Below are 12,970 nucleotides of genomic sequence, written 5' to 3' on the forward strand. Positions count from 1 at the left end.
AAACTACTTAATAGATCAAGGAGTAATAAGCTAAAAGCATAAACATTTACACAATTATGGAAAGTGAACATATATATATATATATATATATATATATATAAAAGGGAAGCATACAACCTATGTCTTGATGTTGGAGACCTCTTTTTGGTGGATGTCCAAGTCCAAGCAAAGACTCTTCAAGCACTCCTTCTCCAAGCTAGAATGGGTAGCATGTAAGCAAAATCCCAACATAGGGATGCAACAATCAATGACCAACCATTTGGGGATAGAAGGGAGTGGATTTATAGGAAGGGAGAGGGATTTAGGGATCCAAAAAGGATGAAGGAAGGTCCACATCTCAAGGGGAAAGCCCATGATCATAAGATCAAGACATCCAAATGGGAGAGCTTGACCATATCAACAACAACCAATATCCAACTCGATGTTATCAAAGGTTCTAGTTCACGAAGTTTCTCCTCCAGTTTGGGAAAACTTGTGAAAAGGCATTCAACGAGAGTTTTCATATCAAAACCCACACTATTAGCGCTAGGGTAGAACTATGCAACCTGCCATCAGCACGGGCAAGCATTGTAGCAAAACGTGTTGATGCTAAAATTTAGGTTTTTAGTTAACCTTCTTCAGAATGGATTCAAGGCAGTTTTCCTTTGATTCTTCAGGGAGGTTTTGGTCTATATATCATTATGGATATGTTGCACAGTTGTCAATGTTTTGGCACTTCGGGATATGAAACGGGAAGTGAACAGGAGGTGTGACAAAATAATGTGTAACAGATGCCCCCTAAAGCATGAAGGCAAAACAGGGAGTGATGGTTGATATGCTTTACAAGTCAGTGCAAGGATGATAACAACATTGTCAGGAGACCTGCAAATCAAACATATACATATACATATACATATCTGACATATATGATGATCATACCTAATGATACATGAGTAGGCATCTAATAATACATGAATATGTGGTATGGACATAGCCATTCGAATAGAAGGGATCATGTGTAAGGATCCTCGGTATGGTCACAACCATCCGAATAGAAAGGATTATGAATATGGACCCACTGTGTGGTCGCAACCATCCATCCAGAGGAAGCATGTGTACAATCATGAATAACTCATAACTCCACACAACCTGGATTTTATCAGACAGAATCCTAGATCTTGTGCTCCGTCTAGACCCGATCAATGTATGAATTCTAACATGTGAATAGATGTGTCGAAGTCGAACATGATAGAAAACCACCTAATTACCGGTCAATGATGTAAGTCGTTAAGAGGCACAAGAGAAAACACCAATAATGACAATGGATCTCAAGGTACAATCAGCATAATCCACGAATGTGAATAATAGAGTTGAAGTCGAACACCTGTGGAATCACCCCGAAGGTCAATGATGTCAACTTGCCGTCAGATGCGAAGAAGTTGCCATTGAGGCATGCAAGCTCTAAGGTACTGGAAGGGAGTTTCTAGATCATCTTCCCAGATAATGAATTGAAGTCGACAGGAAGTGATCCGTCGAAGGAGGGCCATAATGAATCCCATCATTGAAACGAAACAAAAGGATGTAGTAGAGTAGATAAGTGTGATCCAGGACTGTGGTAGAAAGTCAGATAATGTATAAGCAGTAATGAACTACATATAGGACTTCTCTTGAACATATTGGTGACACGACTCTGGAGTTTGGTAGCATTTGAATCAACATAGGATCAAAGGTCATGATGACGAAATGGTATAATTAGATGAGAGGCAAAATGGATTTCCCAAACCCAGGAAGGCAAGTGACTAGGTCAAGATGTCCCAAACGTGACACAAGAAACAAATGAGTTTCATTGATCCGAATTGGATCCTAAAACTCTCTAAGTTTCGTGACTGTTTCAAATTATGCTAAAAAATTCAAGTCCTAGAAAAGATCGAAGCTATCAGAAGGAATGCTCATAACAATTGCAGTTGTGGCCAGAGCAGAGCAACGAGGACCCTCAATCAAGCGCGTAGACCATTGGATCATGGTAAAGCGCAATGGCACAAAACTGGCAAAAACTAGAGGTGGATTCTGATACACGATTAGCGCTATCACGTATCACAGGGCATCCCCCTCAGTGAAGGAAAGCCCCGAAATGCTCAGACCTGAAAATGCTATAAAACTCGGAAAAGTAACTATTTCGGTTCCATAGCGCGAGATTCCCTAAAACATGTAGGATATCAGAAGGCTTTGAGGTGGTAAGCAATTTTGACTGAGTCCCGCCTGATGCCACACATTGAACGACACGCGTCCGGCGGAAGAGAGAGAAAATCGCCCACATCAAATGGGTAAACATCATGCGACTTGTCCGCCCGATATCAAGGATGACAGTGGGATTTGGGGGGTCCAGATCGATGGCGAAGATGCATCCTGATGACCGACCGGATTTGACAGGTAAAAAAGAAAGATGACAGGGATTTTACATCTGACGTGGATGATGAGTTGGCAAATGATTCGTATTCACGGGCGATCTTGAAGCAAACAGATTTAATGGCCATTCGAATATGATTCAGGAATCTGACATCCAGTTCATTAGCAAATAGGTGGCCACCTCCCTGCAAGGCGTTACCAAGTGATGACAATGCAAAGCAGAGGAATTCAAACAAACAGAGGAAAGGAAACCAGAAGGCCGGGAAGCGGAAATGAGCAGTCAAAGATTAGACTGTCTTTAAAGCTAGGAACTGACAGAAGCAGAGAGGCAACACATAGAGACGCAGAAAGATAATAGCAGAGAACAGAGAGTAGAAGTCGAGCTGACCTGAAGGCAGCATCGAGCTAGACAGAGCCAGAGAGAGCCAAAGAGTCTGTGTACTCCATTGAAGGCTTTACAGGTTCAAGCAAGATCCTTGGTATAGGCCTATCATACTACTGTGATCCTCAGAGGTCGAGTTTCAGTAAGGAGAGTATGTGAACTCCATTCCTACTGACTCCATCCTATTAGTGAGATTCGAATTGAGCTCCTGTTGTAAAACTCTACTTGAAAACATAATAGAGAGGCCACCACTGAAAGGCTGGACCAGGAGATGTAGCCCAGGAGCATTGGGTGAACTCCTTATCAAACTTGTTTTGTTTACATGTTTGAATATTATGTTTTCTCTGATTGCCTCAGTGTCTATATATTTCTCAATCTTATCGATCCATTGCATAAAGTAACATAGGCACATCCATGCACATGAGGCTGTAATACCTTTCATTCTTTATCCTGGATAAATTCCAAATCAAGTGGTATCAGAGCTTAAGTTTATTAAGGTTAGACAAGCTTGTGCTGGATTTTGTTGTTGAATGCTAACTAGATCGAAGCTTAAATTGGGAGAAGGAGAATTGGCTGAAACTAACCCGGAAATTAGAAGAGTCTATTCTAAGAGGAAAATGTCAGGAGAAAATCCCTTGGAATCAGAACTCCAATTCATGGATAGTTTTATGACCCTGAAATCCATGGTGGAGTAAATGTATAGGGACTATAAGAAACATAGGGATGAAGATTCATCAAGCTCCAAACAAGACAAAGGAGTAGAAGAATCTCTCCTCCATGACCACTCCAAAGGCAAAGATAGAGAAGAAAAATTTCTCACGCCTCCTAATAGCCCTAAAAATAAAAAGAAGACATCTTTGATTAAATTAGATGTTAAATTTGATTTACCAATATATGATGGAGAGTTGAATGCACAGAAGTTGGATAATTGGATCAGACAAATTAATGTTTATTGCAGAGTGCAGAGTATTGACTCAGACAATATTAAGATTCAGCTGGCTAGCCTACGCCTTGGAGGCACTGCCTTGGTATGGTGGGAAGGCAGGACACGAGCTGACATGAAGAAACATGGTAAGATTCTTTCTGCAATTAAAAAGAAATTCTATCCACTAGCCTCCATGCAGCAAGCCATGATGAGCTGGCAAACTCTTCGACAACTAAAAGGGCAAAGTGTACAAGGTTACACCCAAGAATTTAGGAAAAGAGCTTTGATTCTAGGAATTTCTTTAGACTCACCTGAGACTCTGTTGAAGTATATAGGTGGTCTACACAGCTACATGAGGCACACTATCCTCATGTTTAATCACACTAGCATAGATGAGGTATTCATTCAGGCTATGCATCTAGAAGCTAGACGTAAGAATGGGAACCCAGAAGTTGGGGGATCATCCCAACCCACTGCAAGAAAAAATAAGGAGAAAAGAAAATAGAAATGGAAAGAGAGGAAGACAAACATTGTACAGAAGAGCAAGTCCTCATGCACTTACTGTAAGAAGGATGGGCATGATGATGAACACTATTGGATTCTGCATCCGGAGCTGAAACCTAAGAAGTTCGAGGGAAAGAAGAAGAAGACTGTTGCAGCTATTCAAAAAGATTTGGGGTCAGACTCAGGAGATGAAGCAACAATCGCAGCCACAGGTATAAAAGGTAAAAATTCTGAAGCATCTACTAGTAATTCTGCACAATCTACTGATAATGAAGAAAATGAGAGAAAAAGATGTGAGCTTTTTCATATTCGAGTTATTTCCAATCATCAAAAGATTGATACTTTGTTTGATAGTGGCTCAATTTCTGAAGCAATTGTAAAGAAGTTGGGATTACTAACCACAACTTACAAGAAACCATATCCATTAGGTTGGCTATGTGATAAAGCAAAGCTACAAGTGACTAGACAATATAAACTTAAGTTTTCTTTTGGGTCAGCATTTGTAGATGAGGTTGAGTTAGATATAGTTCCTTTGGATATATGTGGAATTGTTTTAGGAAGTCCTTACTTGTATGATAGAAAAGTTATTTTCTATAGAGCTGAGAACAAGTATCTACTCGTTAAAGATGGAATCGAATATATTGTAAGAGCTCATAAGCTCAAGAATAATTATACTCTCATAAACTCAGGGTAGATGAAACGAATTGTAAATTCATGCAAACAATTTTTACTGATGGTTGTAAAGGAAAATAAACCTGATAAAACCAATGTATTTGAGGGCTACGATGCTAAACAACAAGCTGATTTAGAAAAAATTGTTTCAAAATGTGATGTATTGTTTCAAGAACCTAAAGGTCTGCCACCCAAAAAGGAAATAGTGCATGATATTAATTTGCAGCAAGATGCTCCACTGCCTAACATCGGAATGTACAGGTTGTCCGTTTTAGAGAATGCAAAAATCAAGAAGCAGGTACAAGAGTTGCTCGAGAAGGGATTCATCAGACCTAGCACATCACCATGTGGGTCTCCAACCATTTTGGTGAAAAAGAAAGATGGCTCGTGGAGAATGTGCATTGATTACCGAGCACTGAATAAGATAATGATCAAAAATCGTTATCCCCTTCCTCACATAGATGATTTATTATATCAGTTAAAAAAAGTTGTTTATTTTTCCAAGTTAGACTTGCATAGTGGCTATCATCAGGTTAGAGTTGCAGAACAAGATGCATTGAAGACTGCTTTCAAAACAAAGCAGGGATTGTATGAGTGGTTGGTTATGCCTTTTGGCTTAACTAATGCTCCTGCTACTTTCATGAGAGTAATGAATGATGTACTCAGACCTTTTCTCGATGATTTTGTTATTGTATATCTGGATGACATTCTTATATTTAGCAAAACGTGGGAAGAACATTTAAAGCATGTTAAGCAGACACTAGATGTTTTGAAAAGAAAAAAAAACTTTATGTTAAACTCTCAAAATGTGAATTTGGCAAAACATCTTTGAATTATTTGGAACATATAGTAGGGGGTGGTGAATTGAAGATAGATCCCTCTAACGTTGCAGTCATTGTAAACTGGCCTAAGCCCAAATCTGCTACAGACGTTAGAAGCTTCTTAGGAGCAGCACAATATTGGAGAAAGCTTATTTCTAAAGTTTCCTTAATTTCAGCTCCCTTACATGCTTTAACAGGATTGAACAAGGTGTTTCAGTGGGGAGGAAAACAACAGAAAGCCTTCGACACCTTGAAAGAAAAGATTAGTACATCACTAGTACTAGCACTGCTCGATCTTCAAAGACCATTTGAAATTGAAACAGATGCCAGTGACTATGCCATGGGAGTAATGTTGATGCAGCACGGTAAACCCATATGTTATCATTCTGAGACATTTAATTATGCAGTAGTTAACTATCCCACATATGATAAAGAATTGTATGCATTAGTACAGAGTGTGAAAAAGTGGAAACATTACTTAGTTGGCAAAGAGACAGTTATACATACTGATCATCAACCACTTCAATATCTACACTCCCAAACTAAGTTGCAGAATTCAAGACACTATAGATGGATTGGTTTTCTACAACAATTTCATTTAGTCATCAGATATAAAAAAGGCATACACAATAAAGTTGCAGATATGTTATCTAGACCAATTATAAATGCATCTACCATACCTAAGCATAATTCAGTATTGCATGAGAGCTACATTGAACAATATCCTCAAGATATAGATTTTAAACATGTATATGCAACTTTAAGTCAAGGCAAATGGGTAGAAGAATTGGATTATCATATTAAAGACCAACTCTTGTATCATTGTGGGAAGCTATGCATTCCACAAACTGAAAGAGTAAAGATAATTCGAGAAGCACACACTTCTCTAATATTAGGTCACTTTGGTGTAAGTAAAACGGTTGCACATCTGCAAAGATTTTGTTATTGGCCAAAAATGAATGAGACAATTTCTAGATATGTAAGAGGGTGCACCATGTGTGCTAAAAGCAAGCCCAACAATAGAAAACTAGGCTTGTACACTCCACTACCAGTTCCTTCTCATCATTGGGAAAGTGTTTCCATGGACTTTGTTGGAGGACTGCCTAAATCTAGGAAAGGTCATGACTATTTATATGTTGTGCTGGATAGGTTCAGCAAAATGTGTATTTTAATACCTTGTAACAAACAGATAACAGCTGAAAAAACTGCAAAGTTGTTCTTTCAGCATGTATGGGTTCATTTTGGATTACCCACTTCCATAATATCTGATCGAGATACTCAATTTGTTGGGAAATTTTGGTCAAGCTTGTGGGAATTGATGGACACCAGGCTGAAGAAAAGCACAACTTTTCATCCGCAAACAGATGGTCAAACAAAAGTGGTCAACAAGACAATGATCCAGTTGCTCTGAAGCTATCGCAGCAAGCATCCCAAAATTTGGGATGAACATTTATGTTATGTGCAGCGTGCTTACAACCGAGCTAAACATTCTTCTACACAGAGATCTCCTTTTGAGACCTGTTTTGGTTTCACACCAAGGTCTCCCTTGGATTTTGTCTTTAGTAAAGACATAGCAGTTGATGGACACAATGATGGACAAAGCAACCAAGTTCATTGAACAAATCCAAGAGATTCACCAGGCAGTACAGGAGCAACTGGAAAAGAGCCAAGCCAAGTACAAGGCAAGGCATGACAAGCATCAGATGGAGCATAGTTTCCAAGTTGGTGACCAAGTCTGGCTGTATATCATCAAAGGCAGGATGCAAGGTGAAGGTGAGAAGCTGAAGCCAATAAGGTATGAACCTTTCAAGATACTTGAGAAAATTGGTGAGAATGCTTTTTTCCTTAATCTACCAGCTTACATGCACATCTACTCAGTTGTTAATGCAGATAGCTTGAGACTATTTGAACCTTCATTAATTGAAGATCCCGAAGAGCAAATTCAATTGCCTTCTATTGATGATTTGTTACCTGAATATCTTAATGAGTTGCAGGAAGATGCAGTTCTGGACAAGAAGGTAAGAACTACACGCAGAGGGGATGTCGAGTACCTCAGGATCAGACTCAAAGGTTCAAAGCCAAGTAGTGCGAAATGGATAGAAATTGAGCAAGCGAGGAAGCAATACCCTCACTTCATTGATGCTTGAAAGAAAACCAACTTTTGGTGGTCCAAAAGCTTTTTTAGTGGGAAGGCTGTGATCCAAATTAGATCCTAAAACTCTCTAAGTTTCATGAATGTTTCAAATTATGCTAAAAGATTCAAGTCTTAGGAAAGATCGAAGCTATTAGAAGGAATCCTCATAACAATTGTAGTTGTGGCCAGAGTGGAGCAACGAGGACCCTCGGTCAAACGCGTAGACCGTTGGCCCATGGTAAAGCGTAATGGCACAAAACTGGCAAAATCCGAAGGCTAATTCGGGAAACAGAGGTGGATTCTGATATGCGATTAGTGCTAAGCACTAATCGCGTATCGCAGGGCATCCCCCTCAGTGAAGGAAAGCCCCGAAATGCTCGAACTCGAAAACGCTATAAAACTCGGAAAAGTAAATGTTTTGGTTCCGTAGCGCGGAATTCCCCAAAACCAGCAGGATATCAGAAGGCTTCGAGGCGGTAAGAAGTTTTGACTGAGTCCCGCCTGATGCCACACATCAAGCGACATGTGTCCGGCGGAAAAGAGAGAAAACCGCCCACATCAGACGGGTAAATGTCGTGCGACTTATCCGCCTGATATGAAGGACAACTGTAGGATCTGGGGGGGTCTAGATCGACAGCGGAGATGCATCCTGATGACCGACCGGATTTGACAGGTCAAAAAGCAAGATGACAGGGATTTGACGTCTGACGTGGATGATGAGTTGGCAAACGATTCGTGTTCGCAGACAATCTTGAAGCAAACAAATTTAACGGCCATTCGAATATGATTCAGGGAATCTGACACCCAGTTCGTTAGCAAACAGGTGGCCACCTCCCTGCAAGGCATTACCCAGTGATGATGATGCAGAGTAGAGGAATTCGAACAGACAGAGGAAAGGAAACCAGAAGGTCAGGAAGCGGAAACAAGAAGTCAAAGAGCAGATTGGCTTTAAAGCCAGGAACTGACAGAAGCAGAGAGGCAGCATACAGAGAGGCAACACACAGAGACGCATAAAGCTAATATCAGAGAACAAAGAGTAGAAGTCGAGCTGACCTGAAGGCAGCATCGAGCCAGACAGAGCCAAAGAGAGTCAAAGAGTTTATGTACTCCATTGAAAGCTTGAGAGGTTCAAGCAAGCTCCTTAGTATAGGCCTATCATACTACTGTGACCCTCACAGGTCGAGTTTCAGTAAGGAAAGTCTGTGCACTCCATTCCTACTGTCTCCATCTTGTTAGCGAGACTCGAATCGAGCTCACTGTTGTAAAACTCTGCTTGGTTGGACCAGGAGACGTAGCCAAGGAGCATTGGGTGAACTCCTTATTAAACTTGTTTTGTTTACATGTTTGACTGTTATGTTTTCTCTGATTTCCTCAGTGTCTATGTATTTCGCAATCTTATCGATCCATTGCATAAAGTAACATAGGCGCATCCATGCACATGAGTCTGTAATGCCTTTCATTCTTTATCCTAGATAAATTCCAGATCATTCATGTTCAAGAGCGACATGCTACCTTTACAAAATATAAGAGATGATTTCTTTCACTTTTTCCCCCACCATTTATGGCAAGTACCCCATATATTTTTTATTGCAAGATTGAAGGTGATAACATATTCTTACCATATAAGTTCATCCTTCAGATGAATCCATCCTAGTAAGTTTTACGAGCCCTATGAAGGGGGAACTCGGTCTCGTCATGGTGACAAGTCCTGTGTCATTTAAGTTTTGCGAGTCCGATGAAGGTGAAAGTCAACATCTTTTTCATGTTTAGAGAGTTTGAAAAAGAAGCGAAAAAGAAAACTCAAAAGGTCCCTTTTCCTAAATCGTCTCTCGAACCTGAAAAGGTAGAAAACAATATCCAAGAGAACCTATTAGCCATGTTCGACTAAGGTATTCCTTTTTTGTACAATAGTCTATCTCAATCTGGAAAAAGGTTAAACTTATACTAAGTAGAAGTCATTTTATTTACTTTAACGAGTTCGAAACGACAAGTACTCAATAATCTTTTGATTTTTTGAGAGTCAGAAAAGACCTTAAAGATGACTCAAGGGGGTCACGTTTTCGTTTATTTTTTACGAGTCCGAAAAAAGTGATAAAATAAAACTCATTGAATTAGTCAAGATAAAACACCGTCACCAAGAATATATGACCTGTCACTGAACAAGGAAACACACAATACCGATTTCGATGAAAAATATTTAAAAAATGAGTGAAATATGCCTTAATTTGGTTAAAATGTTATTTAAAATTTTTAAATATGGAAAAAATTAAATCATTTTTACCATTTTAAAAATTTGCAATTGTGAAATCATTTTTACCTCATTTTACCACGATTTCCACGCAAGGAGCACGATCAATCCCGGACACCAATCGTCGAGCCGCTTGTTGCAGGTAAGAGATTTTTCCCTTCCCTTCATTTTGGTACTCATTTCATGCATTTTCATCCATATATTAGGCTACAAGGAGGACATGCAAAATTTTTATATCGTGGGTGACCAATGTGGGTTTTACCCATCGGACTTGCACTACTCACCCTATGGTCAATTAGGCCCTCACGCTGGAAGCGCGAGAAAATTCATAAATAGTTGCGCTGGTGCCGAGGTAAATTTTTGTGTGAAATACTCCATGTTAAATAGTTTATCTTGGATTTTGCCTCCATGGAAGCTCATGAAATGTTGTTTCATTAATTTTCCACAGAATAATCAGTGCAAAATGGTGGTTGAATGGAAAGAAAGGGGACATGAAGATTGTGTTGATTCCCTATGAGCATGTGGGTTGCTTAAGTTCTTCAGGATTCCTGGGATTAGATCCCAGCCTGAGTTGTTACAACATCTGATCAGCTGGTGTGATGTGGATCACCAACTATTCATGATCGGGGATTAAGAGCTCGAAATAGATGTCGCTGACATCTATTTCATTACATGATTGTCTAGAAAGGGACAATGGGCTCAGTTGTCCAATTCACGCACTAGAGGAGAGAGCACAAATATGTTCATTATGAGGCATTGTCCAGGGACCAAAAAAACCCAAAGTGGGAAATCGACATAAATACCATCACAAATCTCCCACTGCAAACAATCCTACATACTATGGCTCGAATAGCTAGGTGTCAAGCGTTGCATGAGGCAACAAAATCTCATTTCCAATATGAAATTGAGTGTATGAATCCCAGGGTTTTCAATTAGAGCGAGGGTTTGTTGGTATGCATGAAGCGCCAACTTACCAAGTGCAAGTCACGGAGTATAAAACAATTTGGTTTCAAATCCATTTTGGTGATTTTCTTCCTAGAACGTGTGCCATTGTTTCGCTATTAGTGGTTAGAAGTGGATGCACCAGCGCCTAGAGATCCACAATTACTCAAATGGGGTGAGTTGATGCCTTGTCATGGAGGCGGCCAACAAATGTCATTCCCTCCTACATTTTTTGGATGTTTACGTCAGCAGCTAATCATGGTTGATGATTGGGCATATGTAGGCTTGGATTTCAGAGGAGATCTAGATCTTCCACTTCCTCTAGGGGTACAGTGGACCGATTCAGGTAAAAACTATTTTTGAAGTTTTGAAGTTTTTATTTTTATTTTTTTGTATGTGTACTAAGATTTTACTTATGAGGATTTGCATATGTGGGACCAAACATACCTCCAAGGATTTCTCCAGTAGCCAGGCGAGTGGCACGCCAAATTGAGGAGGTTTCTTATGAGGAGGGAGTGTATCCTATTGTCGAGGTAGCACGTAACTTGGAAGCTTTAACCAGGGGCATTCCAGAGTACACCTCGATTGATGAGGTGCCATTACGCTACTAGAGGCACACTATAGGGGTTTCCGCTAGACTGCGTTGGCTATTGGGCCGAGTCATTAGGGCTATTTCGTGCTATCATGAGCACTAGGTGGGTGAATAGCCAACTCTAGTTTACTTTTTTGCACTGTTGTAGGCTTATAAAGCCATGTGTCTCAAAACACAAATTTTGTCATTTTGATATAGCAAACTCTTTTGCAAACACTATATATACAATTTTTTTATTTTTATTTATTTATTTTAATTTTTTTTCACCATGTCTGTTATGTGATGCTTTATGATTTACATGTTTCGCAAATGTCTATCTAACACATAGTTAGCCAATACATTTGTTAATGTGTTCATGCGTCTTGGAATTTGATGATAAGTAATGAAATCAAAGTCTCATTCCAATAGATGAACTCAAATACATTCTCAAAATTTGAGGGTTTCTAACTGAATATTATCCTTTAAGTTGTAGTACAATGAGTTACGAATCAAGTTTTATGATTAACTCTCTAATTCCAAGAGCGATAGCTTCTAACAAAAGCTCGATGACCACACTATATTCGGCAATGTTATTAGTCGTATGACCTAAACATATACCTTGTAAATTCACTAACTCGCCATTAGGGTCATAGATTGCCCATGCAGCAGAAGATAGATTTTGTGTACTACAACAAGCACCATCAACAAAACCAACGTAATGGTTGGATGACATCTGCGAACCAAGTAGAACACAAGGTAAGCAGAGGAAAACATTTGCAAAAACAAACTAACACACCAAAACCACACTGCACACTAATGTACAAAAGTATTTACACAAAAAATCACGCATAATAATTCTTAAGGTAAATCCCGTTTCAGTGCTTAGCCAAAGAATTTCCTTCATAATTTCCCTAGTGGAGTCACCATTTTGTTGTGAAGGTAAATCCCCTCTACGGACCGAGGCAATCCCTCTAGCCCAATCTAGCAACAAACCAAACAAACTAACATACACTTTCCTAGTTTATGTTTAACAAATATAGAGAGAAGAAGAAACCTACCTCGCTCTGATGCTAATCGCTCAATCCTTTTGAGATGATTTTGATTATTTCACTCTAGGCCTTTCTCCTTACTTGTTCTTCACATTTGAGTACCTACAAGGAAGATGAAAGAGCTAGGCAAAATACAAGAGCATATATGGCATACATCAAACATAAACTACTCAATAGATTAAGGAGTATTAAGCTAAAAGCATAAATATTTACACAATTATGGAAAGTGAACATTATATATATATATATATATATATATATATATATAATTTAAAAGGGAAGCATACAACCTATGCCTTGATGTTGGAGACCTCCTTTTGGTGGATGTCCAAGTCCA

Source organism: Pinus tabuliformis, chromosome 9 (genome assembly GCF_031772625.1).
Source record: "Pinus tabuliformis cultivar Carrire ecotype Pingquan chromosome 9, CPIR1, whole genome shotgun sequence".
In the NCBI taxonomy this organism is placed as follows: domain Eukaryota; kingdom Viridiplantae; phylum Streptophyta; class Pinopsida; order Pinales; family Pinaceae; genus Pinus; species Pinus tabuliformis.